General features: G+C 37.4%; 1 protein-coding gene across 2 annotated transcripts in view; it reads left to right on the top strand.

Annotated features, from left to right (window-relative positions):
• Window positions 1-27,500, top strand: part of PLCB1 (phospholipase C beta 1) — a 763,475-nt gene that overhangs the window by 67,917 nt on the left and 668,058 nt on the right. The window lies entirely within an intron of this gene.

The raw sequence follows: 27,500 nt of genomic DNA, 5'->3' as shown, positions 1-27,500 counted from the left end.
AGTTATAGATAGCCTGAAAAGCAATGTGATGTTTTAAAGCATTCATCTCTGGAGCAAAATTTCCTCTTTCACCTTTACAATCAATGATGCTATCAATGACATGGTTTTTAAATTCTTGTTGAGCAAATTTAAAGGAAAATGTTAGTTTTTTAAATGACCAGACATGAATTACATAGTTTACATACAGCATGAATGAAGAAGCATAGAGTTATTGCCTGCATTGGGTTTTGTAGCTCCTTCTTGATTCCTGCTTGTATTTAATAGATATAACAGAATGAAAATGTCCAACATGGTTAATATTAATCTTACTCCTCAGCCAGTATATTCAGGAAGGCAGTATTTTATAATGTTGTTCTTTTGTTTTGTTGTTGTTGTTTTGTTGTTTATTTTGTTGTTGTTGTTGTTTTGAGACAGTGTCTTACCCTGTCGCCCAGGCTGGAGGGCAGTGATGCCATCTTTGCTCATTGCAAACTCTGCCTCCTGGGTTCAGGCAATTCTCATGCCTCAGCCTTGAGCAGTAGCTGGAATTACAGGCATGCGCCACCATGCCCAGCTAATTTTTGTAATTTTAGTGGTGACAGGGTTTCCCCGTGTTGGCCAGGCTGGTCTCCAACTCCTGGCTTCAAGTGATCTGCCTACCTCGGCCTCCCAAAGTGCTGGGATTACAGCCACTGCTCACAGCCTATAATGTTTTTTGTTTGTTTGTTTTACAACATTTATTTCTTGGCTTACTTTTTATTCCTGTTAATGTTGATATCATACCATTTGGAAATTCAGCTATTGTATGTGTACACACGTATGTGAGCACTTTCTACATAGTCTGTTTCTACAGTGATATCTGTCTGTGGATATTTATGACAGATAGGCAGACATTCAAATGCAGAATATATCAAGGTATTTGTTGGACTAGATCATATCAGTATCACACTGAACAGGTTTGCTTGCTTGTTTATTTAATTCAGTCGCATATGTTGAGAGTACAGTGTGTGCCAGGCAATGCATTGTGTTCTGGGATCCCACACAGGTATGAAGACCTCATAATGGTGGGAGGTAGATGGTTTGCCTGTGATAATCACATCCAACAATATGCTGACTGATAGTCCGGTGTCATAAACAGTCATAAACAATGTGTCGAGGCAGCACAGGGATGGAAATAATCTGTTTTGCAGGGACTTGAGGGTGAATGTGGGAGCAGAGATGAGGAAGAACACACAGAGAAAGTAGAATTTGGTCTAGGCCTTGAAGGGAGTTGTATTTCATATGAAGGAGAGCAAGTCAAAACACTGAATCACCAGGGTACTTTGCCTCTTTAGTGAATGGGAAATACTATAGTGCACGTGGCAAATAGTGAGTGGTGATTGTGGAGGAGGAAAGTTTAAGCTGGAAGGGCTCGGCCATTGTGGGTTGTATACACATTCAAACACACACACACACAGACGCCTGCACACACACACAGACACACACACACAGGCAGTGGCATGGAGAATCATTTGGAAGTTGGAAAAAGTAAAAATCAGTAGCGTTGAGGATACAGATGAGAATCTGAGTAATGGTAGTAGTCTGAACAATGGGAACATGGGACAGACATAAGAAAGGGATGGTTAATTGATGACAAACTTAATGTGGGAAATAAGGAAGAGGAAGAAGCAAAGATGATGTGGAAGGGTCTAGTTTGTGTGACCAGATGGAAAGTGACTCATTAATGGAAGAGTATTAGGATGGAGAAATTGTTTTATTTGTAAAATGATTTCCAGGATAGTGATGAGGAGGAAAAGATCCTGAATTTGATTTTGAACATACTGAGTTTGAGGAGGCTGCATAACTACTTAGGTGGAAATATCACTTTACATGAGGAAAATGAGTTTGGGCTCTGAAAAGAGAGAAGTACAAGTCACCAGGTCGGGGGTTGTAGGGGTGGGGGATGATTGAAGCCGAGGGAGGAGATGTGCTTGTTCAGGGAGAGATGCACAGACAAACCAGATTCTTGAAAAACAGAAACATTTAAGGCGTATGATGGGAGGGAATCTATTGTCTTTCTGAAGAATGATCAATGAGATGCAGGGAGAAAACTTGGAGGACATTTTATTGAAAATTAAAGGACAAATGTTTCTAGAGGGAAGAGGCAACAAAATAATAGATGGAGATTGTTTAACATATGCCTTAGTGTTCCTGCTCTTGAATTGGTACAACCCTGAAACACAGTGCACACAGTCTTCCAGAATTCCCCTGCAGAATTCAGCCCCAGTGGCCCATAGTGAGTGACTTGTAACTTTATAACACCTTTCATTGCTTTCCATCCCATCTCTGTCTCACTTCTCAACTTCCCTCTTGGTGCCTTCTGGGGTCACCTCAGGATAACTTACTTGCAACCAAATCCTTGCAACAGGATCTACTTCTGGGAGACAAAATACCTAAGACAAAGTAGTATTTTGGTTTCTTTCTTCCTAAGAATGGACCGGAATGGGTTAGAAGGAAGATGAACTGCGGAAAGAGAGAACTCAGAAAGATAGGGTGGGGAAATAATTGAATACATAGTCCCATGTCATAAACAATGTGTCAAGGGAGCAGAGGGATGGAAATAATTTGTTAAATTATTAACAACTAAATAAATTGGAGTTGGAGAATTAGGCGCTTTTCATCTCTGGAGAAACACAGGAAGAGATTGCAGTGAAGGCACATAATGTTAGTGGTGTGATCATTCTTTATCATTCATCCTGACGTTTTGCATAGAAGGAGACAGAATTGTTTATTGAACTCAGGCATATTCATAAGCACCCTAGGTGATAGAGTTTGGATGTTTGTCCTGGGCTCAAATCTCCGGTTGACTTGTAATCCCTAATGCTGGAGGTGGCGCCTGGTGGAAGGTGTTTGGATCATGAGGGTGGATCGCTCATGGCTAGATGTTGTCTTTGTGGCACCTCCTTCCATCCAATCTTGCTCCCACCATGTGAGATGCTGGCTTCCCCTTTTGCTTTCCACCACGATTGAAAGCTCCCTGAGGCTTCCCCAGAAGCCAAGCAGATGCTGGCACATGCTTCAGATACGGCCTGCAGAACTGTGAGCCAATTAAGCCTCTTTTCTTTACAAAATACCCAGTCTCAGGTATTTCTTTATAGCAATGCAAGAACAGCCTAATACACTGGGATAGTCCATTCATTCTGAGTCTGTTGTCATTAGTCATTCAGCAAATATTTATAAATCATATCCTATGTGTCACACCTACGATTTTCTGTCTTAAATAATAGGGTTTCCTTTCATCATTTTTTTTCCTTGCCACTTATTTGACAATACTGGTTGCTTCTACTTTCTGACATTGAATTCAGTTAATCTTATTCTGCTTTTGCCATCTGTGATAAGTTATTATCCTAGAAATATGTTTTGAATTTAAACTGAATATCCATCTTGAAGTTGCCTTAAATTCTTTATGCTAAAATCCATTTAGTGTAATAATCAGAAAAGACAGAGTGAAAAAACATTATTTAAAATAGTTGATTTAATGTTATAAAATATAACAGGACTCTTGAAAAGGTGATTAATATTCTTACACATGTTGAAACAGAACAAAATAAGTTTTTTCTTATCCACTTTTCTTATCTGGTTCTTCTCTGGCTTCTAACTTTATTAGCATGCATATATTTTATTAATTAAAAATCTTCTTGATACACATTCTGTGAAATCGTATACCAAAACAAATATCAAACCTGAAATTCTTCAAGCTTCTAGATCCAGCTACTGATTTATTGAAAACACTGAGAAGATAAATGTGTGATTAAATGATGAAGGATGAAATTGGTACATACTGTACTATAGGAAGTAGGAAAATCTTCAGGACAATCAATCTGGTTTAGTCAACAAATAAATTCCAAGAAAAAAATAAGACAAAAGCGAAAACGATAGTTTAGAATACGTACAGCTCATCTTAAACAATTCCAATGTATACCTTTCATTTAGATTGGGATTTTTAAAATTATGGCACTTGTGAGATAATTTGAATATTGAGTATTTGATGATATTTAGGACTTACTGTTAATTCGCTTTAGGTATTGTAGTTATTTGCAAAAGAAGGAAACTACACCATTAGAGATACATGCTGAATTATTTACAGGTATAATTGTGTGATACCTGGGACTGGATTAAAATAGAATAGGGGAACGGGAGAAGGGGATGGGGTTGGATAGGATGGCCACGAATGAATGGTTTTTGAGACTGGTTTATGGCTTTGAGTGTGCATTATACTATTAAGTTTACTTTTGTATATATTCAAAATTATCCATGATAAAAATGGAAAAAATAAATTAATATATAAGATAGATCATCCTCAGTGTATGAATAAATTATAGTTTATTTTTTCCAATAAAAACTTTGTTATGTAATAGCATGGTTTCATAAATTCAACTGTTTGATAGAAATAAGGTTAAACAAGTTCAAGAATCAACGAACATACTCCTACAGTAAGCTTCATTGCAAATCCAGTTTTGACCTTTGCTCAAAGAAGAGAATGAGAAAATAACACATTTGTGTGTGACCTCTTTTCCTGACCTATGACTTGTGTAGATGTTAGCACAGTGGATTTGTTTTTAAGGTAAACATTCTTTCAGCATTTCTCATCCTTCTCCCATTTTCCAGCATTTCTCATCCTTTTCCCACCTTCTTGATATTTTGATCATTTATATATTGTGAACATAAGATGTAGAAGTCTTGTATAGTGCCCCTCAGTTAAATTTGCTTAGTTTCAGAGCTGCAGGACTCAATAAAAGGAGATAGGAAGGATGGGTAACCTCATAAAGGAGTATGAAGGCATTGTCATCATTGCTACCCTTTTGAAGGAAATGTGTCCTCACTCTGACTTGGGAATTATTAGTCTTTCATATAATAATTTGGTAAATTTAATAAAATTCATTTTTGGACCTGCATCTAGATTTGGCTTCTGCCACAACTAATATGAAGCATAAAATAAATAATTACTATATTTTAACTAACACACTGAGTTTTTCATTATTTTTATTCCTAAGAATGGTAAATATTAAGAATTACCTGAATTGCTATGCTGAATCATGTAAATGTATCCCAAGAAAATATTTCAAAAAAAGAAAATATGCACAAAGGTAGTCATTATAAAGGACAACAAAGTCAACAGAAAAAAAAAAGATTGTCGTTATAGTATTTTCAGGACTAAAACAATTAGACATGAATCAAATGATAAAAAGTTTCAAAAACTAAGTACATAAATCACGGTATTTCAGCAACAGGAATTATTGAAGTACCATGAGAAATTTTTAAAATGCAACAATATGGAAATATTTAGATGTAAAAATAGGTAAAAATACAAGGAGAATAAAAAGTGTGCCTTCACTCTGATATAAATATGTAAAATATGTTAGTTTATAGACAAGAGACTGGAAGAGGATGTTCAAAAATGAAGCCAGATGTTGCATTATAGTGTTGATATTAAGGATGAGTTATTTTTCCTTTAAAATTCTTTTCTGCTGTTATAATGATATTTATAAAATGTTAAAAGTGCAGAAAACAAAAAAAAAATTCTGCCATGAAAAACTCTAATTATATGGAAAATAACATCCTACAGGGAAGAAAGTGCAAGATTACTTTTAAGTTAGCTCTAATAAATACAGTGAATGATTTGCAATGAACTGCCACGTATTTTAAAGTCTAGTTTGTCTTATATGGAACAATGCAGAGCATCTCCTGGCTCTGTCCTTCTTAAACAGAAAGGAAAAGTGCTGTCATAAATCTTACGCCCTTCAAGAAGCATTGCATCACTATGAAGATAAGCTTCACCTAATGTGCAATACAGTGCTGGACCTGGGTGGGTACTTACCAAACACTTGTGGAAAGTCCGAAGGGATGCTGGTGAGTGCCTTAGTCACTCATATAGTGCCTCCCAGAGGTGGTATTTTCTTTTCCATTGTCCCATTTTGTTCCTCTATAATATTTGTTTGCTTTTTATTTTTTTAAGACACCAGATCTTGGTCTGTCACCCAGGCTGGTGTGAAGTGACAAGATCATAGGTCGCTGCAGCCTCAAACTCTTGGGTTCAAGGAATTCTCCCACCTCAGACTCCTGAGTAGCTGAAACTAGAGTCATGCACCACAACGCCCAACTAATGTTTTGATATTTAGTAGAGACAAGATCTCACTCCGTTGTCCAGGCTGATCTCAAATTTCTGGGCTCAAGTGATCATCCCATCTGGGTCACCCAAAGCACTCGGGTTACAGGCAGGAGCCACCTGCCTGGCTAAGTTCTTGTTTCAATAACTGCCTCCTTTCTCCTCCTGCAGCTTTTAAATTGTACATAAATATTTTCAGGTGCTAACCTAGAGTCTTAGTCTTCCATGTTCATAGGGTTATCTGCATGCTGGGGGAAGGAAGAGGCTGAGGAGGGAATTGGCATTTTGCTGGGGTTAGTGCACTGAAAGGCATTTTTAGGACATCTGGAGATTTGTTTCCTTTTGTCAGGATCCCAAAGACTAGACGGATATTTGAACCACACTGTGGATAACTGTTTTGATTTTTTCTTTTTCTCTTTTTATTCAGAGATATCGTAGGTCCTGTTCTGGGGCCCCAGTGAATTGTTCCATAGACTTTAAGAAATTCTTGGGCTGTGGGACGAGAAGGCAAAACCATGTAACTGGATAGAGTGATTCTTTAGCTTGTTTCTTTTTACTCTACAGTTAAGCTAAAATTAGAAACTGAAAAGCTGGCTGCTTTTAAAAGGAGATAATGGACACAACCTTTGAGAAGGGCTGGTGATGGAAGGGGAAGGGAGGAGGTGGTCATTTTTCCATACATCAATAAACCATAGACATGCTTGGTTCATTCCAACACTCGTTTATTGCTGCTGGGAAGCAATTATTACCCTGTCTCTTGTTTATGGAGTAGTTTTTTTTTTTTCAAATTAATTAAAGTGTTTATTATCTCACTAAACACACAGATGTCTTAATAAAATGTAGAGCTCTGTTTAGTATCATGCATCTATTTCCTAGATGTCATGTGGAGTGCTCTTTGAATATAAAAGTCCGGTCCCTGCCTGAAGGAGTTTGTATACGCTTTTTGATGCACATACACAAACATAAGAAAATTGGCAAGTCAAATTATAGATGAGGATGAAAGTGATGTTTTTCACATTTCATGAGATTATTGAATATAATTTAATAAAAATGAGAATACTTTCAGATAAAAGAGTGTGCAAAATATTTTATTTATGAATCTACATTTTTCCAACCAAAGCCACTGATCAATTAGTTAAGTAAAATAGAAAATGGAAGAAATTTTTGTTCTGAATGATACTAAAGTTTTTCTCAGTTTTTGTCTTGGCTCTCTTAAAAGTAAAGATTATAATCAGATAGTTAAGATGGTATTAATGTGTTTGTTTCTAAAAATGCTTTGCAGGCAGTTAACTTTGAAGAGGATGATTAATAGTGGTAGAGATAACATTAAAGAAAAACTGGTTCTACAGATTGTACAGATGGTCTTCAAGGGGTGGCTGTCCTGACCACAGGAACTCTGGCTGCTGTTTTAATTAAACTTGAGGGCAGAAGAAAAAAACTGTGTTTTTTTTTTTTTTCTAAGTAAGTAAGTATTGAGGTTACACAATGTGTTTAACCTTGGGGTTTGTCAACAGTTGTAGAAAAAAAATGAACAGTTTACAAGAACAAGCCAGTTTGCAGTTTTTCAGTTCAGTAACCAAATGACTTTCCGATTATAAGTGAAAGTGGGAAAGAGCTTTTCTTAGCAAATGTAGACTTTGTTCTCAGAGGAGTTTGTTATTGTCTTCAAACAATTGGTATATGTAAAATGTAATTTAGGAAAGGAAAAGAAGTGTGTAATCTTATGGTAATTTCATTGTGTTGTGTTATATTGTTTTAAAATACTTTATTTCCTTAAACTTATTGTTTTTTTATTTTTTTAATTATAAAAGTAGTACTTGCTTGTTGAAAGTATTTGATGATTTTCAATTCCAGCATCATAATTTCTGTTGGGAAAGAAGAACTAAATACTACAGAAGTATGTGAAACAAAATGAGTTTCTCTCTTCATTCCCTGATCCACCCAGTGGTCATCCTTGTGATCAGTTTGGTATGTCACTATATAGAACTTTTTATTCTAAGTAGAGGCAAACATACTGACATAGGAAATCATCATGTATAACATGCACAAGTGTTCATCCCAGCCCTGTTCCTATTTAAGTGCTTTTATACACTTTAGCCACTTCAGTTTTACTCTCTGTCACCCATGCTAGAGTGCAGTGGAGCGATCATAGCTCTCTGTAACATTGAACTCCTGGGCACAAGTGATCCTTCCGCCTTCGTTTTCCAAGTAGCTAAGGCCATAGGCTTGTGGCACTACACCTGGCTAATTTTTAAGTATTTTCTAGAGATGAGGTATTATTATGTTGTCCAGGCTGGTCTCTCACTCCTGGTCTGAGCCACCGAGCACAACTTTATAAATATTTTTAATGTGAAAAGTATAACTTTATTGGAAATATATCTCTTAATAAGATAGATGAGACCATCTTTTAAAAAAATTAATTCATGTACCTGGGGTGAAAGTTATTATTACTAAAATGAAATAAGTGTTAATATCAATAGTATTTCTTTTTCTTTTTTATAAATGTCCATGCTGAAAAGAATGCTCACATAAATAAATGGATGGTAATGGAAGTATGTTTTGTAATCATGCCTGTCAAATCTTTGAACTCCTAAGTTATATGCCAAAAAACATTATCAGTGCTCTGTCACCAAAAGCTATTTTATTAATCTATTGATGGACAACTGAAGTAAGCTTACCTTCAAATTCATTAAATCTGAGAAACTGGAACAATGTGACCTGTAGAAAGATTTATTTACCAGTATTGAGGTCTTTTACTTTTTCAATTTGGGGCAGGGGATCAAAGGATCATTCTCTATATCAGTTAGTTTTTCACATAGTTGAATCATGTCAAACTTAGAAAGGTTCAGAATGTTGGTAATTTCAGTATACTTTTGCTCACGTAATTTTTTTGAGGAAAGCTTTTATCTTAAATTTATGTGTATTCAATCCTTAGAGCTGTAGTTTTAATTCATTTAATTCATAGGAAATGTTATTTACATACAATCTAATTGGAGAACTCAGCCCTCAATGTCAGAAAAAGTCTGATTTCATTTCTCAGTTCAGATGAACATGGTAATATGTACTGCAGTGATCTTCATTTCATTTCTGAATTCTGAATTGAGATAGAAGAGGCACAAGGCTTGGTGGCGTGACGCTCTGCTGCTGTCAAGGTGTCTTCCAGCTCATTCCCATTTGTCCTCATGGGACTATCCCTCAGGATGGATGCATGCATTCTCAATAGCAGGGGATAAAGAGGCAAGATTGTTCAATGAAAAATTTTAGCTGTCTGAACTCTGAGCATGTGTATGATGCAGGGAAGACCAAAGCACCTTTATATGCTTATGGTGCCTTGGAAGGAAGAAACTTATTACATCCCTTCATTTGGTGCCCCGGAGGATTCTACTTCCTGAGATTATGCCCCTTAGCAAGATTGTGGCTGGATGAGAGACTTGGCTGTATTTTTTAAGGGACGAGAAGGACACCAGTTTAGGGTGGATAAGAAAGGAGCAGGAGTAGCCAGCAGTCCCACAGACATCTCAGGCTTATCAGACTTGGGAAAGTTGAAAACCTCCTGGAATTTCATTCACTTAAAACTCTCCAAGCCCATGTTTCTCTTGAAAAATCTTTATGTATGCTTCTATCTCTATTTGCATAACACCAGTTTAGATCATTTACATGGAAGAGTTTGTTGGCTACTATGAGAAAAATACCAGTGATGAGAATTTACAAATTTTACTGAATTGGGGCTTTTAGGTTCTCTACATATAATTATGTTCAAATGAAGTTATAGGGGTATAGATTGGTCTATAAAAATCTTCAGAAAAAGGAGAGGATGCAGAATGATGGATACTGATGGTGAAGTAAGATAGGAAAATATAGACTGTGTTGTTTTGAGTTGCCGAGATTCCTTAAATTTTACTTAGTTTTGTATTTAGAGCAAAAGATGTATTCATTTCGATTTCTGTTAGCATCTATTGTAGTTCTTTTGTGAATTATGATTGGAACATATTGCAAAATCTCCCAGTGTATCAGTTTTCCTAAAATAAATCATTAAAAGCAGTTCATTATCTATAATTCTTTCCTGGGTTAAAATAAAAATCTGCTTTCTAGGTCAATCTTCATTAAGCTATTAATATCCTTTTCATATTATAAGCCTTTTAATTTCCTTTATTAGCAACTGAAAGTAGCTGAAACATGAATGTCATTGTTTTGAATATTAATTGATGTTTGAATTCTTTTTAGTAATTATCTTTGATGTCAGTGAACTTCATTCCAGCCCACCCAGGGACAAGGAACTTCTCCATATTTATATTTACTGAACTGTATTTATATTTGTATATTTGTATTTTACTTCTTGTGATAGATGTTCCTGGTTTCTATGATTTTTATTGCAGCAAAATTCAAGAATTGTCACAAGGATGCTTCATTAGTGGTACATTAGAAAAGCCTGATTTTTGTTTTGCTTTATTTTCAAGCAAATCAAAACCTCTTCAGCATAAATACATGAGAACTCAATTTCCTAAGTCTAGAACAGCATCTGCATTTTTAGTTCGTCATAGTAATTGTTCAATTTCTTTCAAAATTACTGTCTCGGCATTTTGTATGCATTTTATTCTAAATACAGTTGACATCAAGAAAATACATCAAGAAAAAGAGCACTGGACTAAGAGTCTGACAGCAGACTTCCTCTTTCTGCTCTGTGACCTTTGACCTTTTTCAAGTAAACATGTCTCTGAGTCACTTTGTTACCATTTATAAAATGAGATGGTTTAGTCATGGTGATTCTTCTTAATTGTTACTGAGATTTAGAATTTTAAAAGCAATATAAAATTAGAGAAAACACAAACCACGTAGGTATACAAAACACGAAAGATGAAACATCTCTACAATTTCAGACCTTGGCCAAAAGCATTGTTCACTGCTGATGGCTGAATGATATACCCTTGCATGAGTATATCATTATTTATTTGCCTCTTGAAGGACATTTGGAGCACTTTGAAGTTCCAGTTGCACTCCACATGCAGAGGCTCCCAAAGAACATTCTAGTACGTATTTTAGAATTTATATATGAAAATGCAGAATCAAAGTGTGTGAACATTTAAATTTTCACCTTTGCTACCATGAAAGCTATATCAAAAATTGACATTGTAGATTTCTTTTTTTCTTTGCAAATCTGTGTGAAGTAAAACAAGGTTTCTTCCTTCCTGAGTTATCTTCCTCCACTCCTGTCTTTGTGAATGGCCACTTCATTCTAGTCTCTCCAGATACCTTTCAGATTGCACACCATGTTTCCTTCTGAGTCCTTACAACTTTGTTGTCTCAAAGCTTGATGGTGACAAAAAGTGTGTTCACTAATTCATCCAAGAATTTTGGGGGCCTGGTGTTACACTGAAGGCTACAGTGGTAAACAAGAGCATTATGTTTCATAGTTGCTTTTGTGAAGCTTAAGGTCTAGTGGATCAGGAAAAAAATGTTAATTAGATAATGGCAGGAATGTCTGTGCTTTTCCAAAACGAGACAGGTGAATGCAGAAGGACATGAGTCAGTCTGATTGTGGCTAGCAGTGACCAGGGGCTTCAGGGAAAAATTCACTGGCAATTGATCTTAGCTCCAAAGGTGAGTAAGAGCTAATTATCCAAAGTGATGGGGGTAGGAAGTGGGCTGGGAGGAAGAGCTCTGAAATTAGAGACATACAAAGGCCCTGCAGCAGGAGGTAGCAGAGCGAGTTAGAGTTGTTGAAGTTATAAGACCCAGTGGCTGAGCCCAGAACACAAGGTGAAGTTTGGGCAAAGGTAAAGCCAGAACAGGAGTCAGAGTAAAGCTTGCCCTGCTGCACATTTTTTGTTACATCTGAAATGCAATAAGAAGCCAATGAAGAATTTAAGCAAGGTGGGAATAGGGGAAATGGTGATGGTGGTGGTGGTGTGTGTGTGTATCCCTGCATGAGAGTAACATTATTAAGTTTGCATTATCACAAATTGTCATGAAATATAAAAAGAATGTTTAGAATTTAAAAATTAGATCTTTCTTGTCTTGTATGAGTTGTTCATGCAAGCAGATTGTTCATGATTCTTTTGGAGGAAGTTCTCCCCAATAATGCGGTTATTTTCCAGCGTTTAGCAAGGAAATACAAATAATGTCATTTTCCTACAGGGCAGAGAGTCCTAGTCTAATTTACCATCCACAACTAACAGTTCTATTATACTTTAATCCTTAAATATTAGACCAAAGCAGGGACAATAGAAAATGTGTTTTACAAATCCTCCTGATTAAGGTGACTAAAAAGCAAAAGTGAAATAAAGGAGGTTGAGGTAAACAGCAGTCTTACACGTAAGGTTCCAGTTTTCGGACTGATTTACAAACCACAACTGAGTAGAAATGGGTACTATATATATGCTGATGAAAGTAGCTATGTGACATAGTTTGGATCTGTGTCCCTGTACAAATCTCATGTTGAACTGTAATCCCCAGTATTGGATGTGGGGCCTGGTAGAAGGTGATGGGATCATGGAAGCGGATTTCTCATGAATGATTTAGCACCATCCCCTTAGTGCTGTTCTCACAATAGTGATTGACTTCTCAGGAGATCTGCCCATTTAAAAGTGTGGCGCCTCGCTCTTTCTCTCTTGCTCCTGCTCCCACCGTGCGAGACCTCTCTTCCCCCTTTGCCTTCTACCATGATTGTAACCTTCCTGAGGCCTCCCCAGAAGCAGACATCTGTGTTATGCTTTCTGTACAGCCTGCAGAGCCAATTAAACATTTTCTTTATAAATTACTCCGTCTCAGGCATTTCTTCATAGCAATTCAACAACAGCCCAATACCCTGTGTCTTCATTCATTAAAAGGCTACTAAACTATGCCTACTACTGCATTTTGCAGACTTACTTTTCCTCCATTTAGAACTAATGTCTTTTATTTCAAGACCTAATGTCACCTCATTCTTTTTTCATGTGATAATATCCTCTGATGTGGCCTGTGAGTGGCCCAGAAGCAATCGCGGAGTTTGGGATAATAGTTTCGGGGGTGTGTGCTATTTTGCTTTTGTTTTTTTTCACTTTCAAATATAAAAAGGATCTAAGTGCTACTCCCAAAGATATTTGAGGGGACTGTTTGCACTTTCTTGCTTGAGGTGTTGTGGCTGTGGTGGGCAAGATAGAGAAAAGGCCAAACTAAATGGAAAATGGTGCAGTTATTGCTGAAATACGTTTCCCACCATGTAATTCCTTTGTGTGCTACTGGCTGAAAAAGTTCTTTTCCTTCTCAGCTCCACAGCTCCTTTTTCAGAACAGTCTGATTTACACAGATAGGCTGAATGCAGAAGCTGTGTGTTTACCATGTGAATTTGAGGCCACTGAAAAAATTATTTTGTTTTTCTGATCTCTTGACCTTCTGAAAGCTCCCATCAGACCCTTCTCCTCCCACCTTCCACCACACTATAAATAAAAGCCTAATCCGTAGGCACCCGCTCAGATGTATCCGCTTTTTAAATTTCAGAATCAATTTGTTAATCTCAAAAAGCTGTAAAAACCTGAAAACTTAAGTGGCTAACAGAGGAAAAAAAAGTTCAAACAGATTCTTGGAAGACTTTGAAGATAGGATGCTTGGGGAGCATCTTTGTAGTCTGTTGAGGGATTAGAGATGGCAACATCATGTCACCTCGCAAGCCAGAGGACAGCTTTGAATTGCAGCCAATCAGAAGCCATAGCATGTTTTTGGAAGGTGGTGGAGGCCAGTTTTTTCCCTTCGAATAGCTGACATTTCACAGCCCCCGTCCCTCTTGGAGCGTGACAGCCAGAGATTATGCAATTTGTTTGGAATCCTCTTACAACAGTCCTGGTTTGAAGCTAAGGCTAGGTTGTGAACATTTAGAGTTTTTGTGAGTCTTGACAAACCTGTGTTCATTGGGTGCTCTGGGACCATCAGTATTGTTTTGGTTATACAGACCAAGTGTTCTGGGCTCAGATCCAAAACTTGCACAAGTAAATCAGCCTCAGAAGGCAGCCTTAGAGATCTTTGAAAAGTGCTGAAGTAGGGCATTAGACAATCTGCCGTAATTTAAGTTTTATATGTATGTATATATATTTACATATGTATTTAATTCACAGCAGGGAGCAGTACACACATCATAAGAGAGAAATCTACTTTATGCAGAGTTAATTGGATGATACCCTAATTTGATGATACTCACATCATTCAGTAATTCAGTTTTGGGCTTGCTTTATTTCTTTTTATGCTTTTCACTTAAAAAGGCTATTTATATGATGTTGAGGAGTTTGTTAAAATTAGCTGATATTTTAGGATCCTTTTGACATTTTATATGATTATAGGACATGGGGACATAAGTTCAGAAAAATTGGAAGGCTCTCACAGTTGAAGAACTGCCTGCCATATTTGGGAGTTCTTGGCTAAGTTTTATGTAAACTGTATGTTTTTTACTTAGGGAGTCTTTATAACAGAATTGAAAGCACCCATCATACTTTGCACATGGACTTCTATTCACAGAATTTAGCAAAGCTATCGAGCAATATAAAATTTTAGGTTAGAGAAAACATAGAACATTCACATGCTGTGGTCATGGTGGATCTCAGACTGAGTATAAGGCTGCAGGATCCACTCCTGAAGCTAGAAACAAACCTGAATCTGAAGCCATGCTGGAATTCTGTAATTCTCTTCCACAAAGCTAAAGTAGAATGTGTTGTGTTCCGTTTTGGTCTCCACAGTTGAAAAAGGACTTCTAAAACAGAGGCAGAGTTCACAGATGAATTTGAGTTTAAAAATATGATTCTAAGTAAAGATAGAAAGTGGGTATGGTTGAGTAGAAATAGAAACCTGATCATGACTCATGGTGTTCACTCAACCAAAGGTAGTTTCCTGGGAAGTAGAAGATCCTTCCCCTCAAAGAGGTCAGAGAAAAGGCCCCACAAATCCTCATATTTAAAGATATCTTACAGGAGTACACAAAAGTTATATAGCACAAGAGGGAGAAATTCAGAGTATTTCTCTCGCTATAGATGAACATAAAAATATTTGACATCTGCAACGGCTATACAGAAACTCAAGTACATAGAGCTCTAAGTTTATTCATTATAGAGCATTCAGAACCCTGAACAGACCAAAACCAAAATGGTGGTGTCAACCCACTTCTTCGACATGCCACAACTAGTGGCAGATACTTCCTGTTCTCCCCCTGACCGGAGACATTCTCCCAAATGTGTCCTCTTGTGCATGACTCACCACTGAGGTGCTTTGTCACTCTCCTTCCCTATGTGATTTCAGTCTCTCTGATGGTGAGTGGGTACTGCGAAGGCTTTGTCCACCTCTCCTAAACCTTGTTTTAAACGCACTTTACTGAAGGTGACATTTCCCCAGTTGTTCCTTATTCACATCTCCTTTGTAAAGCATCTGAAACCTTGACACAGAAGCCAAAGTGTGTTACAGTTTTGAGTAAAGACCCCATTAAATATGAAGAGTCTAGGGCTAATGGATCTCTAACCCGAGGGGATCTCTGCAACAAGTACAGTGAAAAGGTGGGGTCAGAGCCTCAGGAAATGGTAGAGTTGAAGGCCAAGATCTGCGGATTGATTACTTCACAGAGAAGAAAGCTCAAGAAGAAACCAAGGGCCTGAATGAAGAAGAAAGAAAAGAGATGAGATGGAGTACCCCATCTATCCCTGAGGATGGAAGGAGGGAGGACAGAGGAAGAGAAGCACAAAGGCTTCCAGGTGGAGAGAAAGGTGTAACTGTTCAATAATCTGATGAAAGTAATAGGAAGGAATTTGTGAGACTGTCATATCAGTGACCTTGAACTTCTTACCAAAGGAAGAAATGCAGTGTGATTTTTCCGGTAGGATGATGCAAAGAGTTGAAGGTCTTGAGGAGAGTTGTAAAGGAATGATGCTATAGTTTGAATGTGTCCTCCAAAGTTTAGGTACGTTGGAAGTTTAATTACCAGTGCAACAATGTTGGCTTTTCAGAGGTGACTAGGTCATGCATGCCCTTCCCTTATGAGCGAATCAATGTCATTATTGCAGGAGTTGGATAGTTATTGCAGAAGTGGGTTCCTGATTAAAAGGATGAGTCTGGCTCCTTTACTCTCTTGTTCTTGCGCCCGCTTGCACTCTCTTGCCCTTCCACCTTCCATCAAGCAGCCCCTTGCCAGATGCAGGCACTTGATCTTGAACTTCCCAGCCTCCAGAACTGTGAGAAACAAAGCTGTGTTTATTATAAATGACCTAGTCTGTGGTATTCTATTATAGCAACCACAAAATGGACTGAGACAGGTGGGCTAACTATTGAACTGAATTTTTGATTCACATGTATTCATCCATCTATCCAGTAATATTCATGCTCTTCATTATATATCCATTATATATGTTAGGGGCATGTGCAGTGAACAAGGCAGACGTGTTCCCTGTTTTCATTGGTGGGGAATGCTCTTGCAAGTGTGGTTTCTAAAGGGGCAACATTTTATCCCCTGAGAGAGTGTTAGAGATGGGAGTATCTAAAGGTGCTTTGGGTCTTCCCTGGATAATACACATGCTCAGAGTTCAGATACGTCATAGAGTGAGCAGTGGTACAGCTAACAGTTTTCATTTAACAAACTTGCCTCTTTATCCCCAACTAGTAAGAAGCATTGGTACATGGAAAAGTGTTGAGTCTGGAGCCAGACTGCCTAGTTCAAATTTCAGCTTCCACCACTTACCAGTTCTGTGGCTTTGGGCCAATGATTTAATTCCTCAGTTACCTCTGATGTACACTGGGAATAATAATAATACTTACTTTACAGAGCTATTTTGAAGATTAAATAAGTTAGTGTTTATGTAAAATGTCTTGGCACATAGTAAACACTCTATAGGTATTGACAAATAAAAATAGGCACCTAGACAAAATCTAGTATGTAAAAGGCAAGAGAGAGCATGAATTATTGGGTCTCAAGGAAGGGGCAATGCTACTCCCTAGAAAATATTTCAGAGTTTTGTGGGCATTTTGGTTGTTGCATGGATTGGGGAATATGATGGGAAAGGACCAGCACATTCCTGCACAAGTTTCAAATATTCTAGCAGATATTTATGCAGATGAAGAAAAGGCATTTTAAAATGATTTGAACTACATATAATTCCATCTTATATGTAGGTGTGTCAGTGTTTTATTGAGCTGTGAATTATAAGTTTCAGAGTTTTATTCTACACTGTATTTCCAGAATTGTGACTGCTTTGTATATTGAGGGATGATTTCCTTTGTTTTGTTAAGAACATTACCAAGAGTTACTATTTCAGAATGTCGCTGATACACCAATCCTAGCATTTGAATCCCAATGTAATGCACCTCCATCAATGTGTGACACTCATTGTGGTTCTCCTTATTTGTACAAGCATCTCAAGACTTCACTGTGTTTTCTAGTGAAGCTGTAACCAATCACAAATATATTGAGATTCATATGCTGTTAGAATAACTTGCTTTCCTTTTACATCTTCATATTTCAATGAGAGTATTATATTGGCTTTTAAGAAATCATATCAGTGTTTAGCTAGATTACATGATGAATACATTTTGTTTTCTTATACATATTTGTTAGTGGCAGTTTCGGACTGATATGGTTGGGAACCTCTGCTATAAGCAAAGGCCCTGGGGCAGGTGTCAGTTACAGTTATGGAGCCTGGATAATTGTTAGAGGGTGGGATGCTCTCTATAAGGGAAGTACTGCTCTCCATAAGGAAAACATTTGTTAAATGGGCAGGAACTGTAACCTGAGGGATTTAGCGTAGGCTTAGCTTTCCAAGCTCTGGTTTGTTGATGTAAGATGCTGACAGTTCTCTTTAAACCTTTGTAAACAAGGTAGAAGCTCATGTCTTTCTGATAGAGAGTAGTCACTGCACCTAAGCCAACAGCTCAGATTTATGTCCAAATCTATTTACATACTCACACAATTCTAGAGTTAAGTTCACTTGCTCACACAAATGTGTGTTATTTGACCCGTTTCTCCCCCAAATAAAAGTTACATTATTAGAGGGATAGATAAGAATTTGAATTGTCATATGTTAAAAACTTATTTGTTCACATTGATGCATTTGATATATTATTATTTATAAATAGTACATGTGGCCCATTTAAACAATGTGAGGGTTTCATAGTGATTTTTTCTTCTGGGTTGCAAACTATTGACAGGTGGGGGGTCAAGTTTAAATATCTTTGTGCTCTTGTTAACTAAAACAATGCCTGGCATAAAATAAGAATGCAATACATCTTGATAAATGAATGAGCCCTTATTTGTGGGGTGGTGGATTTTGGAATGTAAATGGAGTTTAAGTTATACATTCTAGATTCTACTTCCTGATCTGTCACTTAACTGAGTTTTGAAGTTTGAGAAATTACTTAAAATCTTGGTATCATTATCCAAAAACTGAGATCGGTATCACATGCCCAGGTTATGTATAACATTTTTAAGGTCAAAAGAGAGAAGTCAGATAAAACCATTTGAAATCCACAAAGTGCTAATCAAATGCAAGGTTTACTAAATTCCACAAAAACAACAGAATCAAATTAGGGTTTATTCAGAGAGAAATAATGATGCATTCACTAGGGGTTTAGTTGGTTTAATAGTGTTCCCTGCAAATTCACATCCACCTAGAACCTCAGAATGTAACCTTATTTAGAAATATATATATATATATATATATTTTTTGAGGCGGAGTCTCGCTCTGTCGCCCAGGCTGGAGTGCAGTGGCCGGATCTCAGCTCACTGCAAGCTCCGCCTTCCGGGTTCCCGCCATTCTCCTGCCTCAGCCTCCCGAGTAGCTGGGACTACAGGCGCCGCCACCTCGCCCGGCTAGTTTTTTTTTTGTATTTTTTAGTAGAGACGGGGTTTCACCATGTTAGTCAGGATGGTCTCGATCTCCTGACCTCGTGATCCGCCCGTCTCGGCCTCCCAAGGTGCTGGGATTACAGGCTTGAGCCACCGCGCCCGGCCTAGAAATATATTTTTTGAAGATAAAATTAGGGAAGATGAGGTTATACTGGACCAGAGTGGACCCCAAATCCTATGACTGGCATCCTGATAAGAAGAGGAGATGACGCATGGGGAGTCACAGAGAAGAAGGCCATGTGATGGCAGAGGTGGAGATTGGGGTGATACAGCTGCAAGCCAGGGAATGCCAAGGACTGCCAGGAGTCACAGAAGCTAGGAAGAGGCAAGGAGGGATTCTTCCCTGGAGCCTAGAGAAGGAACATGGCCCTGCTGACAACTTGAGTTTGGACTTCCAGCTTCCAGAACTGTGAGAGAATAAATTTCTGTCATTCAAAGTCACCCAGTTGGTGATACTTTGTTATGGGAGCCCTAGGAAACTAATACAAGTGATCATCATTTTTTCCTCTTCTGAAGAAAGGGACAGGAACAGAGGTGAAATAATGCTTCTGGAAATTTGTCTTGTGTCCTGGCATCAGTACCATTGGTCAAACCTTTACAGAAATAGAACCAGTTAGCCTAAGATTTAAAAGTACTGGCTTTGAGACACAGATGAAATTATGGTTTCATCACTGACAACACTCTGGGAGGTTGGCGATATTCCACTTCCCACCTGTAAACTCCAAGTGATGATAGCTGTATCCAGTCCATTAGCTGACTTGAAGGTTAAATGAAATAATATATGTAGCTTGAATATATGAGTACATATATCTTGGAATAATACCTTCTCAGTGTTAATGATGATTACTATAGACTAGGTAACTTGAGGCAACCATAGTTCAATTTCAGATAGCTCTAGTTTACAAGACTGTGAGCCAAGAACTTAAAAAAAGAAAGGTAACATTTTTCATTTTGATTCAGGACTCAATCACCCCTTTGTCAGAGCATCTGAATTAGCCTTTGTCATCATGATGATGATAACCAAAACTGGTCAGTTAACTTCACTTGGCTGATTTGCATTCTAATTGCAATTTTTTAATATACATCTTTTAAGTAACTGCAACTTTTGGACACTAATAAAACCAAGAAATTGAAAGTTAGGAGCTTGAAAAAGTCCTTGAACTTACAATTTCTTTACAGACTCTGTATGTTTCACAGTAAAGGCAAGGTTTTAAATCTCGGTTATCATGAGAAAGTTCCAGGCTGGCTCTTTGCCAGTGTGTTTAATTGAGATGAACATGCCAGATTCATCTCTCACACACCATCACTATCACTGCCCTCTCTGAGCTCAGGCTGGGCTCTTCTGTCCCCAATCAATAAATAATTCTTCATTAGGTTTAAAATCTCAAATAGCAACCTAAGTGCATTAACGAAATAGGTATTATAAGAAACATTCAGAGAAGAGAAGCTCAAGGTCAAAACTAAAATTTACACAGAGTTTCAATATTTAAATAGGTTTGAAAACTCCATATTCCATAGCCCTGTACATTTAACTATACTCTTCAAACATTTCTTTGCATAATTACTTATGCTGAATTGAAGCAAAAAGATCAAAATGTTTGGAAATTAGGTTTCACTTTCCATTATTTTTTCAAGAACTTTAAATAAATGTTTTCAAAACAGCTTTAATACTATATCTCATCAGGTAGAAATCATGCAACCATCGAGGCTCATTTACCTGCTTCTTGGTTCCATAGTGGTTGTATGTTAATTACACCTACATACTTTCTGAACCTAACAACACAGTGTTTATAATTTTGCTTCAAATGCTAGTATGTATTTTAAAGAAATTAAGATGGAAAATCATCTTTAAAAATACCTTATTCACATATTTACCACTATCAGTGCTTGTTATTAATTTCAGAAGTTCCGAGTTTCACTTCTCTTCAGCCTAGCTTACTTTAGCATTTGCCATAGTACAGATCTGCTGGAGAAAAGTTCTCTTTATTTTATTCTGTTTAAAAATGTCTCTATTTTTTCCTTCATTTCTAAATGATATTTTTTTCTAGATATAGGATTCTGGGGTAACGTAGTTGTTTCTTTTCAACACGTTTACGATATTTGTCAACATGTTGTGCCCGTTGTCATTAATCACCCAAATTCATAGTTCACGTCTAGGTAATATTTTGTATTACTCTAGTGGATTTCAAAATTTTCTCTTTATTTTTGGTTTTCAGCACTTATACTATGATGAATCTAAACATGAATTTATTTGTATTTATTCTACTCGTTTTTTGCTGAGTTTCTTCAGTCTGTAAATTCATGTCTTTCACCAAATTTGGCAAAATTTTGTTCATTTCTTCAAATATCTTGTCCCACTCTCTTTCTTCTCTTCCTTTGGGACTCCAATTACATACTGTTAGACTTTTTTATGTTGCCCTATTTTACATTATTTTTAATAATTCAATATCTGTCTTCAATATTGTAATCAGATGCAAATAAACTGGCTTTCTCAACCTTGATTACATCAGCCTTCTCTGTGAAATAAATTCAATCCTTTACTATACAGTATTTTTATTCAACAAATGTGTATGTCATCCTTTCTGTAAATGTGTCATGGCAATAGTATTTGATTAGCTAAATTATCATTTTGCTCATGAGTATTTACCTATGTCCATATGTCTACTGCCCGTCTTAAATTAAAGTTTTGTCCACTTACAACAAGCAAACTTCCACTGATAGGTAAATGTTCCAACTTTACTGTAGCTTGCAGCAGTTCCTCTGTTAAGTGGAATTCTGTTTCTGCCACAGCATCAATAAGCTTTCCTGTGTATGTCCCATATAAGGACTTGGTTGCATTTCTATTATAGAAGCCATAGTTGCCCTGCTAAGGAGTCTTGCCCTTTCAGGGAATTTGTGCTTCAAATAAACTGCCAAAACCCAGGCCTTCTTTGAACATTTATATTGTCTCACAGCTCACAGCTCTATTTAGAACAGGCTGTAAGATCACTCTGTCCTGAGTAAGACTTGAAGACTCATTTTTGCCATCACATTGGCGAATACCCTGCAAGCCAGTCATTTGGAGGAATCAAAATTGAACAATCAAGCCTGAAGGCTTGATAGAGTCTCAACTTTGACCTTTTAGGTTTTTTTTCTCTCTCAATCTCTTTGTTTCTTAGAAAATAGACAAATGACTGCTTACTATTGATTGTAATATGTCTCAACTTTTGAAATTCAGCATTAAACTTGTTTCACTGTGCACATTTGCTTATGTTGAATTAAGTCCAGGTCTCTTCATTTCCCAGGGCAAAAAATCTTGGTTAAATTCCATGGGAAAGGATTGTGTTTTGGGTATGTAAACATCTATCCAAATACTTGTAAAATTCAAAAAGAGCATACATTCTTAAGAGTGACTCAATTCAAACACATGCGTGCAGATTAAACGTCTTCTTTAAGGAAGCATGTAGTTAATAGTTTTAAAAATGAATTTCCCCAACTTGATTCAAAGAACTTTCATTCTTCCAAAATAAAATATATCTTAAGTTCAAGTAGGATAATTAGCCTCACCCCTATAGTGCTTGCTTGGCGACCAGCAATTATGCTCTAGAAAGCACAAAAAGGATAGAATTAGTAGGTAAATTTTAGTGAGATTTGGCATGTGTGAGGTTAAGGGAATTCTTCAAAGTTGCTTATAAATTTGCATACAGTTTCAAATTGTTCTCATTTTGAGTTATTTTGGTTAAAAACAGAAACCACATTTTAAACAAGCAGTCTGCTTAATGTAAAATAAACAGGTAACTTAATTTGCACATTTGTTGGGTGCTTGTTTTGGAAATCATTGTGGTAAAATGGAAATAATCACAGAGGCTTCTGAGCCACGTAGATGTGGATTTGAGCCCTGACTTACTAATTCTGTGGCACTGGGTAAGTTTCTGAGCTCTTCTTAGCCACCATATCTTTTTCTATAAATTAGAAATGATCGTATCTATCTTTAAGGGTGGGTTAGAGGGTTAGCAGTTCAGCACTTTTTAATAAGTACTTTGAGTTTTGAGAATAGACAAGACCAAAAAATTAAAGTATTTTGCTTTTGACTAATGACTTCTAGGTTATTAGTCTAATAACTTAAGGTTTTTCATAGTGATCTTGCTGGGTTGAGGCAATTGAGACCCTATTTTGAAATTTTTTTTGTGAAGTATACAGCACACAGAAAATGCATAAACCATAAATGTTAATGAATTTAATAGTAATAGACACCTATGTAAATCATCACTCAGCATATCAACTTAAAAAAAACTTTTAAATAACTTTTTGATGGTGTTATAACAAAGATATAGAAAAGTGAACAAATCATAAAGTTTATAATTCAAAATAATTTTTACAAACTGAACAACCTCATAACCATTGCCTGATTAAGAAATAAGACATTTCTGGCACCGTCTCCCAGCCCACCATGACACCCCTAGAATCTCTGTGTGTTCTTTCTATTCACTATCCATCCTCACCAAGGTAGAATAGTCTGACTTCCTTTCATTAGATGAGTTTCGCCTGGTTTTGAACTTTGTATACACAGAATCACAGTGTGTACTCATTTATATTATGGCTTCTTCAGCTCATTATGCTTGTGGTATTCATTTTTTAACAGTCATTATGGAAAATTTCAAATGTACACAAAGGATGAGAAAGTGTAGTGAACCCTAATGTGTCCATCACTTCTTTAAAACCATCCTTAACTCATAAATACTTTGGTCTAAACACCGACTTAATTCTCTGCTGTCCCCAAGGCAATGGATTATTTTCCCCAAACATCCTATCATTTCATCCATGAATATTTCAGTAAGTATCTCAGCAAGAAAAGGATTCTTTTTGTCACATCTACGAACTTAACAGTAATTACATATTTTCAATATCATGTCTTGGATCAGCATTTCTCCATTGTGTCATAAGGGTTTTTTTGTTTTGTTTTTTCAGTTTTGATTTTTCTGCAGTTGGATTTTTTACAACAGGGTCTGAATGAAGTGTGAAAATACCTTATTTTAAATGCCTAATTATAAATTGGGGGACTGTTCCATTTATATAAACTGAGTCTTTGAGTTCTTTATGTCTTATGTGAAGAAAGAAACATTCTGCATTATGTTGAGGCTTACAGTATTTTAGAATATTAGAATTTGAGATAATCTTATAGTTTCTTGATATTTTGTGTCCTGGCATACTTGGAATCCCCTCTGTGTTTTGAAAGTGAACTTTTAGCTTCACCGGCTTTTTCACCTTTGGTATTATAGAGTGTACTTTTTGCTGTTTTTACTCTCTTGATTTACCTGCCAAGTGGCAGGCACAATGGGCAATCTTAGCTCAGCTCATCTAAAGAAATTAATCACTGAGACCTACAAAAATTCCTTGAAAGGAACAGAGAAAGCCAAGGTGTTCTCACTTTCAGTTCTCACTTCTGCCATTTGGATGCGACGGTGACTTTAAGGATGTAACAATACAGCTAACACGATTAGGTGTTTGTTTAAATGATTTTTCTTTTCAGTTTTATTTTTTTTAAGCTGACCACAGCAAATGTTTGATGTTACCAGTTAAATATCTTGCAGTTTTTTCACGTTTAAACTTTTTCAGCCTTAAGTTCCTGTCTCCTTACCTGTAACATGTACAAGGGTTTTCCTCTCTGTCTCTTCCACCACGGGATGGTGTCTAGGCACATGGGGAAGGCCGTCTTGTTCTTGCAGTGGTCACTGGTTGGTCGAGGGCTCTTATGCTGTTTAATGTCAAGCCAGGTCTTCTGTGGTTATTGAAAATTACGTGTCTTTTGCAGGTCATTCTCATGCCCCTGTTGATGGTCACCTTTCACTGTGAACTCCTGCCCCAACCCCAGACCTACTTCTGTCCACCAATCCTACAGCCTCCCTTGGTACTTGTGTACTCTCTGCTGCTTTCTCTCCACTAGCTGTAGTGTGCTGGACCCAGTGAGGTCGCTATTGCCTGGTCACCTCTCTCACCTTTGCCACTCGACTGTGCCCAGGTCATATTGAGCACACTGCCAGGAGGAAGGTTGAGCTTGGGGGACATGTATGCAGAGAAGCCAGGGGCCTATAGCAATGATTTTAGAATTCTTGATCCATAGTGGGATGCTTTCCTCATATCTTCTGCATTTTCCCTGAAGAAGTTTCTAGGGCCTCTTTATCTCCTTTATATTATAACCTCCTACTTCCTTCTCCATGGCTTGTTTCGGTCTTCCAGGATTGATGCAGTGACTTCCTTTAAATTAACAGGTAATATGAAATAGTCTAGTTGCCAAATGAAAGAGAAATAAAAAGGAGCAAGGAAAACCAATCTTTTTATTTTTTATTTTTTATTTTTTTTAGACAGAGTCTCACTCTGTCTCCCAGGCTGGTATGCAGTAGTGCTATCTGGGCTCACTGCAACCTCCACCCTCTGAGTTCCAGCAATTCTCCTGCCTTAGCCTTTCTAAGTAGCTGAGATTACAGGCGCCTGCCACTGCGCCTAGCTACTTTTTTGTGCTTTTAGTAGATACAGGGTTTCACCATCTTGGCCAGGCTGGTCTTGAACTCCTGACCTTGTGATCCACCCTCCTTGGCCTCCCAAAGTGCAGGGGCTACATGCGTGAGTCACTGCGCCCGGCCAAATAAAACTAATTTTTAAAATATTTTTATTTAGCCTAAAATATCTGAAGTATTATCATTTCAACATGTAATCAATATAAAAATTTATTGAGATATTTTACATTCTCCTTGTCTTTTTTTTTGGGAGGGGGGGAGGGAATGGGTACAGAGTCTTTGGATCCCAGCATGTGTATTTTTCCCTTACAATACACCTCAGTTTGGACCAGCCATATTGCAGGACTAGAGGCTACCATAATGGACAGAATGAGTCTAGGTCATGCATGAGGAAGCTTCTAGATAATTATAAGAGAAAAGCAAAAACAATAAATAAACTCTTAGAATGGTGCGGCTTTGCCTGTCTACCTTAGCATTTCATTAACTCCAGGTGCCTGTTGCCCACTGACACTTGATACGTAAAATTTGTCTGCCACTCAGCCGGCCAGATTTTTGATCATAGAAATTAAGCCTCTGGTTTCCTCTTAATCCACCCAAACACATAGCACAGTGCTGACCTCACAGCAAGTACTCCAACCAACCAATCCCTGAATTAAAAACTGATTACAGGCAGCTGCTCGATGCCTTGCCACTTCCACTCTCAGTGAATCCATTTTATTTGTCTGACAGCAAAGCTCCAATTCTGTTTTTACCCCTACCAACCCACACTTTTGCAAATCGCTTTTTAGTTTAATATTGAAACAGCCAAGCTTTAAAAATATCATTTCATTATGTACAGGTTGGCAATCAAGAAAGAAAAATTCCCATAGGACTCAAATGAAGCAAATCTAAAAATTTAGGCCCGAAGCTCGGGGATGGTCAATCTGATTTTGATGCTCTCAAGAGTCCACATAAAATATATGGGATTAGCAAACTTTCTGGGAAAATCCACTCAAAGAGAGGACTTATTGATGTATGGATGAAGCAAGAGCGACTCCCAGATTTTATCCAAAAATATATCTAATGATATATGAAAATGATCATCCTAGTTAAAAATATTTTAATGATTTGAACATATCTAAATAAGTTGGCTGTCTCCCTCGTAAAGTCTAATGACAAACTTTGGAGACTTAAAAAAAGTATGAAAAGTAAAAGTCATACTCCGGAGGCTGAGACAGGAGAATGGCTTGAACCTGCGTGGGGGAGGTTGCAGTGAGCCGAGATTGTGCCACTGCACTCCAGCCCTGGCAACAGAAGTGAGACTCCACCTCAAAATAAATAAATAAATAAGATAAAACAAAATAAAGTAAAATAAAATAAAGATGAATAACAATTGGCCCATACAATTTTTACCCCAGCAAGAGGATGTTTGGCTTAATGACCAGCATTGAGTGTTGATACAAGCACTCACCTCCCCACTACCTCATACACCCACTCAGTCACCAAACTTTATAGAGCACATCTTTTTAATTCCCCTCAAAGCTGCGCTTTCCTCTCTGTCCCTGCCATCCATCTATCCATCTGGATTGCTGGAATGCCCTCCTGGCAAGTCTCCTTGCCTTCTCTGTGCATCCCCACCCCCACATTTGTCCTCCAGGCCAGTGTTTCAAACTCCCTGCTTTTTGTTTTGTTTTGTTTTTGAGACCGGGTCCTTCACCTAGGCTGGAGTGCAGTGGCATGACCATAATTACAGCTCACTGCAGCCTTGACCTCTCTGGCTCAAGTGATTCTCTCACCTTGGCCTCCCACAGAATACTGGAATTACAGGTGTGCACCACCACGCCCCACTAATTATTTATTTATTTATTTTTTACTTGTAGAGACAGGGTTCATCTTGCTGAGGCTGAACACTCCACTTGTTTTTCAATTTGTTATTTTTTTAATTGGCATATACTAATTATACATATTTATGAGGTACATAGTGAATTTTGATTCATGTCTAGTGATCAAACCAGGGTAATTAGCATATCTATCACCTCAGAAGCTCATCATTTGTTTT

This window comes from Trachypithecus francoisi, unplaced genomic scaffold (genome assembly GCF_009764315.1).
Source record: "Trachypithecus francoisi isolate TF-2019V2 unplaced genomic scaffold, Tfra_2.0 Lachesis_group21, whole genome shotgun sequence".
Lineage (NCBI taxonomy): Eukaryota > Metazoa > Chordata > Mammalia > Primates > Cercopithecidae > Trachypithecus > Trachypithecus francoisi.
Note: the sequence above shows the minus strand (reverse complement) of the source record. Positions and strands in the feature narration are given on the sequence as shown.